Below are 7325 nucleotides of genomic sequence, written 5' to 3' on the forward strand. Positions count from 1 at the left end.
CACACATATATACGTGTGTATATATGTATAGAATATGTCTGTATAGGTGTGTATATATTCAATCTGAATTGTATTTCCTAAGGAAGAAGATAACAGCCTAAGCTTATCTTACATGTTGTGATAAATGCCAAGGAGTATCTGTTTAGGTCTGCAGTACTTTTTGGTCACAGTCACCCTTTATACTCCTAGAAATTATTGAACATCCCCAGAGTGTTTTCGCTTATGCAGGTTACAGCTATTAATATTTTACATTAGAAATTAAAATTGAGAACATTTTAAAACATTCATTTATTTACTTATTTTAAAATGATGATAAACCTATATATTAATACCTATAATATTCTGAGGAAAATGTATTTCACAAAACAAGAGTGAATAAATTAATGAGAACAGTGACATTCCTTTATATTTTTGCAAATCTTCTTGATCTCTGGCTTGATAAAAGACACTTGAACTCTCATTTGTACTTCTCCATTCAATCCGCAGTGTACATACTGTGTTAGTTGAACTATGTGAAGCAAATCTGGCCTTACAAAGATAATGCAACTGGAAATGCAGAACCTTGTGGACCCTGAAAGGGTCTTGAGGACCCCCAAGGGCTCCAGGGACCACACTGAACTTTAGAGCATTTTTCTCAACAGAAATAGGCAATGGAGAACCATGGACTGATTCCCTTGAACCCTATCCCCTGATAATTGGTTCAGAAAAAAGAACAACAGTGTTATAAAAAATGTATATGTATTTTATCACTTAGTAATCACACTACCTTATAAATAAGATGGGTATGATAATGCCCAGATTTTAACTGCTAAGCTGGAGACACACAGAGGAACATGTCTAAAGCCACAATTTATGTGAGAAGCAGAAATTTGGATCATGTCTGTTTGATTTCAAAGACCAAGCTCTTTCCACTATACCATCCTAAGGGAAATTCTGTTCTTCAGCAGCATCGACTGGTAGGAATTGAGAAGGGAATAGTTTCAACTGTCAGTTGATGTGGTTTAACTTTCATATGACTTTTCTTATGTAATATTTGAGTTCCACTGCCTGTATGCCTTTTATCTTTTACCAGTGTTGTTGTTTCTTGTAATTTTTTTCAGTGTTGTTTTCAAAAGAATACTTAAGCTACACTATATGGGTAATAATTAGTCTTCGGTGAGCGCTAAACTATTTCTACCCTTAGTTTTTAGATATTCTTCAATATACGTGCCTTATTTCATTGGAGATATCATATGCGTGAAGAAGTTAGAAATGAGCTTTTCTTCTTCTTTATCAACAAGGAGTATCATCAGTATCTCTCTCTACTTGCATCCCCAGTCTCCCACAGGATTGATTATTACAAAATCCTGACTCTTCCTAATACCGTGCCTTAGAAGATACTGTTACAGGGGTATACTTTTCTCAATTAAAAAGACTGGGTAACTCCCTTTTTGATGGGCATGAGAACAGTGAACATCGAGGAAACAGAATACATGGTCATATCTCTTAGTCTAATTTCAGTGACACTCTTCCTCAAAATATCTTCCTTTGTGACTGGTTCTACAAACTTTCAGTGCCACCACTGGATATCAATCCCTGACGATTGGAGTGTTTTTCCATTAAAATATAGATGTCCATGAAGTGGAGTTTGAAGGAGTTAATAATTAGTGATCATAATTTACTTTTATGAATTCAGAGATATCATCAAATAGTTGATGTCATTTGACTCTGTTTATGTTACTTTTCCTCCACCCTTGGTGTGTGATTTTTATCCGTAAAGTCACAAGATAACTGCTTAGCCTTCACATTTCACTTTCTCATTCCAGGCAAGGAAAAAGTCAGACATTTCAAAAGCCATTTCTGTGAGAAGGTTTATCTTTTATTTGCAAAGGATTTCTTTGTCACCAAACATCCATTCCTATCTCACTGCCCAGAAACACATGATAAGAACACACCTCACTGGAAGGTAGCAGGGAGAAGAGAGTGTTCATTTTCTAGTTCCTCTGGTAAAGGAAAGCAAAAGAGAAAGTGATTAAGCAGACAGCTCATTATTCATTTATTCTTACTTACGGGGAGTGCCTACTGTGTTTGAGGCACAAAATTATCCTCATCATTATAAAGCTTACATTGTAGTTCTGTGAGACAGGCTATTAAGGAAACAGGTAAAATAGTTAAACATGGGATTGAGATGACCAAGAGGAAGGATGCCACTTTAAAGACTATGGTGAAAGTAGACCTCCATAATAAGAAAGCATCTGGATGGAGACTTAGAAGTGTTGAAAGATGAAGCCATTTGGATTTGAGTTAGTAGTGTTTCAGTTAAAGGAAATGGTAAATCAGAATTCTGAGGTTATCATCATGTCCAGTGATGTCCAGTGATCATCATGGGATGAAGGTGAGCAGAGAAGAGTGAGCTAGAGTTACGAAAACAGGAGACATGGTCAGAGATGTAAAGCAGGGCTTTTTAAGACATTGTTATATGTTTGTCCTTTCCTATAAAATGGTAAATTATTGAGGTGGGCGGAAAGGGTTGGAGGAGCTTGAAAAGTGTCTGCCATATTGTGCTATATAACATTAAAAACTATATTTGAAATAATTTGTTCATCATGTAGTACTATTATGTATGTTGTTTCATTTAGTATTTACAATAAAAAATGAGATATGTAGATAAGGCAGATATCATTCCCCTTTGTATGAGGAAGAGGTAAAGCTCAGGAAACATATGCTACTTATAAAAAATTAAACACCTTATTAATAGCAGAACTTGGACACAGAGCCAAATGCTGTGCCTCCTGATCTAGAAAGAATTTCCACTACACCCTGCTGCCATATTTGTTTTTTCAATGTGGATAATGTCATTATATCTTTATATTTACTGTCTTGAAATTAAGTCAATTTTCATTTTATTTTTGATTCATTGTCTGTTAAAAGATAAGCTGAGGCATATTGAAATTTTTAAGAGTTTATGTGAGCAAAAGTTGATTCCAGTTGGCCAGCACCAAACCAGAAGTGGTTAGGAGTACTCCACCAACAGGATCTGGGGGAGACAGTTCTATAGAAAAAAGGGAGAAGCAAAGTAAGGAAATTGTTGATTGACTATAGTTTAAAGCCTAGTTGGCTGTTTGTGATTGGTTGTCCTTAGGTTTCAATTTCATAACTTTGAGGCACTTAAAGGCTTAGATTTTGGTTTGCTTACACAGGTCACCATGGCATTAGACACCCCTCAGTCTAATGGCCTCCTTGTTTAATTAATTCACACTTTGAAAGCTTTGCTTTCTAGAAATTCTTATGCACTGAGTTAGCAGCCATTAAGGCTGATGGAATTTTGTTGAGATTCAACTTTATCTTTTTTTTTCAATATAAAAATTCTTTGTGAGGAAAAAGAATAATAGTTCCTCTGATTGTCATGAGTTCAATGGAAAATAACATTAATGATCCTGTCTAAACCAGATAGATTAAAAAAACAATTTCTATTCACCCTTGTTCTCATAGCTCCTGACTTCAGAATAAAGGAAGTCGGCCCATAACACACCCTTAATTCTGGGCCCCACACTCAAGTGGGCATATCAAGTGGCCACTCATATGGAGCACTTTTCCAAGTTCCAACACCCTTGCACAACTGGCAATTTTTTTTATTCCCTTCTTGGAATGTTTGGTGAACTGGCTGCTTTAACATTAGACTTACTTTCTCTGACAGCTTTCAAAAGATGCTTTGATTGAATAATGAGTTTAGAGCATAGGTTTTTAAAAAATTTATGAGAGCCATGTATGATTATTAGCAACTACTTGAAATATTCAGAAATAAAAATTTCTCCCATCACCATGAAAATGATTACATTAGAATGTTCACATAATGCATGTGTATGTGCACATAACACACACACATACGCAAATACACACATTTGAAATCTTAATTAATAGTTTTTTTGCATTTTGTTTTTTTCCACCAAATATATCATAAGTATTTTCCTAAGTAAATTTATTAGTTTATGAGAACATCATCTTTTTTAAATTGGAATAATATCCCATAGTTTGGATGTACAAGTGATTTAATTAAGGATTTATTGGAAATTTTGAAAAGATATTAATAGTGAGCAAAATATTTTGAATATTATATATTCATTCCCAAATTGCTTCAAAATATAGTTTATAACTACTCACCCTCCTGAATAAAGTCTGAGAATTCTTATCTCACTATATCCTTGCCTCTAGGATCACACATTGTCATTGCAGCTGGCTTTGATCCTCATATTTGATGGCTGCAAGAAAGTTGCTTCACTTTTTTTTTTTTTTCTTTATGCGGTACACGGGCCTCTCACTGCTGTGGCCTCTCCCGCCGCGGAGCACAGGCCCCGGACGCACAGGCCCAGCGGCCACGGCCCACGGGCCCAGCCACTCCACGGCACGCGGGACCCTCCCAGACCGGGGCACGAACCCGCGTCCCCTGCACCGGCAGGCGGACCCCCAACCACTGCGCCACCAGGGAAACCCTGCTTCACTTTTAAAATCCTGTTTATATTTTGGGCAGTTAGAAGGAGAAAGGTAAAGAGAAAATTTGTGAATTATATTTTCTCTGCCCATAGTGTATATATTTTTTTCTAGTAGGTACCTTCTTATCCCCAACAAAATTCTGTTTCTGAACATAAAGAAAAAAGGAGATTGGACATTGAGTTAGCAACTTTCTGTTTCTGCTGTGGAGGTCAGTATTGGGTAGCCACCAGACAAAACAAGTTCATATCTCAGCTCTGGCATTTACCAGCTGTTTATTTTTGTGCAAGTGGCTTTATCTCTTTAATCTTAGATCTTTATCCATCAAATGGGGCAAGTGATAGCACCACAATCAACATGATTTTAAAGAGGATTAAACAAATTATTGTAAAAACAGGTTGATCATATGTCTAACATTTTGTAGGCATTTTATTAAATGTTGGTCATAGTAATAAAAGCTATTATCACTGTTCCCATAATAAGACTTTTAGATATAATGATCTTTTAAAGTTAGGGATATTAATATTTGTCACTTTTGTTAGAAATAGTCACTTTTGTTAGAAATAGTCATCATATCTGCTAAGTGGTTATAGGAGGAAATATAGGAAAACTATTGACTTTTGTATATTTCTTAATAAATTGCCAATTCTAAATTAATTAAATTTTCTACATATTTAGTCTTAACATTGTATTTCCCCTTTCTTCAAAGTTTATAGCTTAATTTTCTTTATCATGTGTTATTACTGTGGCTAATTTTTCCAGGACAATGTTATAAAATAATGACGTAGATCCAAATTTGACAAAAACAAGAAGAAAAAATAAAAATTGGCAAATATTGTGCTACATAATAAGCATATTCATTATGAGACAACTTAAAGATGTAACAGGGCTTCCCTGGTGGCACAGTGGTTGAGAGTCCGCTTGCCGATGCAGGGGACAAGGGTTCGTGCCCCGGTCCGGGAAGATCCCACATGCCGCGGAGCGGCTGGGCCCGTGAGCCATGGCCACTGAGCCTGCACGTCTGGAGCCTGTGCTCCACAACGGGAGAGGCCACAACAGTGAAGAGGCCCACGTACCACAAAAAAAAAAAAAAAAGATGTAACAGAGTAATATATATAAATTGACACTAATTAATTTGAATATTTTTATAAATATATCAGAAATTTTACATAAAGTGACATAAGAAGAGACAGCTAGAATAAAACAATGAATTAATTTTTATAGTAACCAGATTTCTAGATGTAAAAATTGGTATGGGACTGAATAGATTTTGTGGATAAATTCTATAAAACTGAGGATATGTACAATAATTATGTTAGAAGAAAAGCTTCTAAATTCACTTTATAAAGCTAACATAGAATATTCTAATACAAATACATGACAAAATCCCTGTTGAGTCAGTCACCAATAAAAGTTAATAGTGTATGGTAGAACTTAATATTGAAAATTATTTTGTAAGTTATTAATAATACAGTTGACCCTTGAACAACATGGGGTTAAGGGTGTTGCCCTTCATGCAGTTGAAAAATCTGCATATAACTTTACAGTCAGCCCTCCTCTGTATCCATGGGTCCAAATCCACAGATTCAACCAACAGTAAATGGTGTAGTTTGTCATATGTGTTTATTAAAACAAAACCTGCATGTAAGTTAACCCATGCAGTTCACACCTGTGTTGTTCAAGGGCCAACTGTACTGAAAAGCAGTTCTTAGCAATTGAAAAGCAAAAGCTTTTAAATATAAAATAGTAAAGAGCATCATCATCATTTCTTTGGAAGTTCTTATTTACCTGGAAAAACACAGGAATTTAGTAAAAATTTTTGACCCCTGTCAAAGGAAAAGTTGCACTAAACAAAGTAAAACAGGCAAGGAAGACTTTATTCATGACTATTGCAATGGGGGAGAAAGGCCAGAACTCAGTCTAATCTCAACTCTGCTGTAAAGAAAGTGATGGAGAATTTTTGAGAGCTGGGGTTGGGGGATCTTAGACCACCTGTGTTTGAAAATTGGCCTTACCCAAAGGAAAAGTAAACTTTCTCACGTCTTCCTGATGGGAGGTTGTTTTACAGATTTTGGGGTGCGCGGGGGGGAAGAGAGCTTCTACCTTTCCACAGAAAGTAGAAGATAAGGGCCATAGGGGGATGCTATCTTGCTTGATGATTGTATTTCAAAGGAATGGTTTCCAGGTTCTTAAGAAAGACACTCCTGGGTTGCGACACTGGTAAGAAGTTTTTAAAAACATATCTCAAAGGGAAGGGGATAAAGAATTTACAAGTCTTCCAAGGAAAATGTTTTCAGAAAAGGCAGGTCAGGACATAGGAAGAAGTCTAGTCAGGCTGAGGGAAATGCTGAAGCCATCTTGGTTACTCCATATAGGAATGTATATACTATAAATATAAATGATGTACATATTCGATAAAATAGAAAATATAATAATACAATAGAAAAAGTTTTCTTTCATTATAACAGAAGACAAAACTTTAGAATAAATCAAAGAGAACTGTATAGAAACTATATAAAAAGACAGAAAATTTTACTAAAGAATTTCAAATTAGACTTCCATAATTTCTCCTAAATCCATAGATGAAAAGACTCAACATCATGTAGACTACATAAAGTACAAAACTAAAAAGTAATTAATAAATAATAGAATCAAAATTAAAAATTCAATGGGATTTTAGCTTGGTATTTGACTTAATAATACAAATGTTCATTTGGAGAAAAATAAAGGGGTAAAATGAACGAAACATATTTTGAATGAGAGGATAATGAAAATTTACTTTGTTCTATCAGTTTTGAAATAAAGTTTCTGTGATTATAATATTTATGTAAACCTGGAGACAGATAAATGGAACAGAA

The sequence above is a fragment of the Stenella coeruleoalba genome (assembly GCF_951394435.1).
Source record: "Stenella coeruleoalba genome assembly, chromosome: 4".
Classification (NCBI taxonomy): domain Eukaryota; kingdom Metazoa; phylum Chordata; class Mammalia; order Artiodactyla; family Delphinidae; genus Stenella; species Stenella coeruleoalba.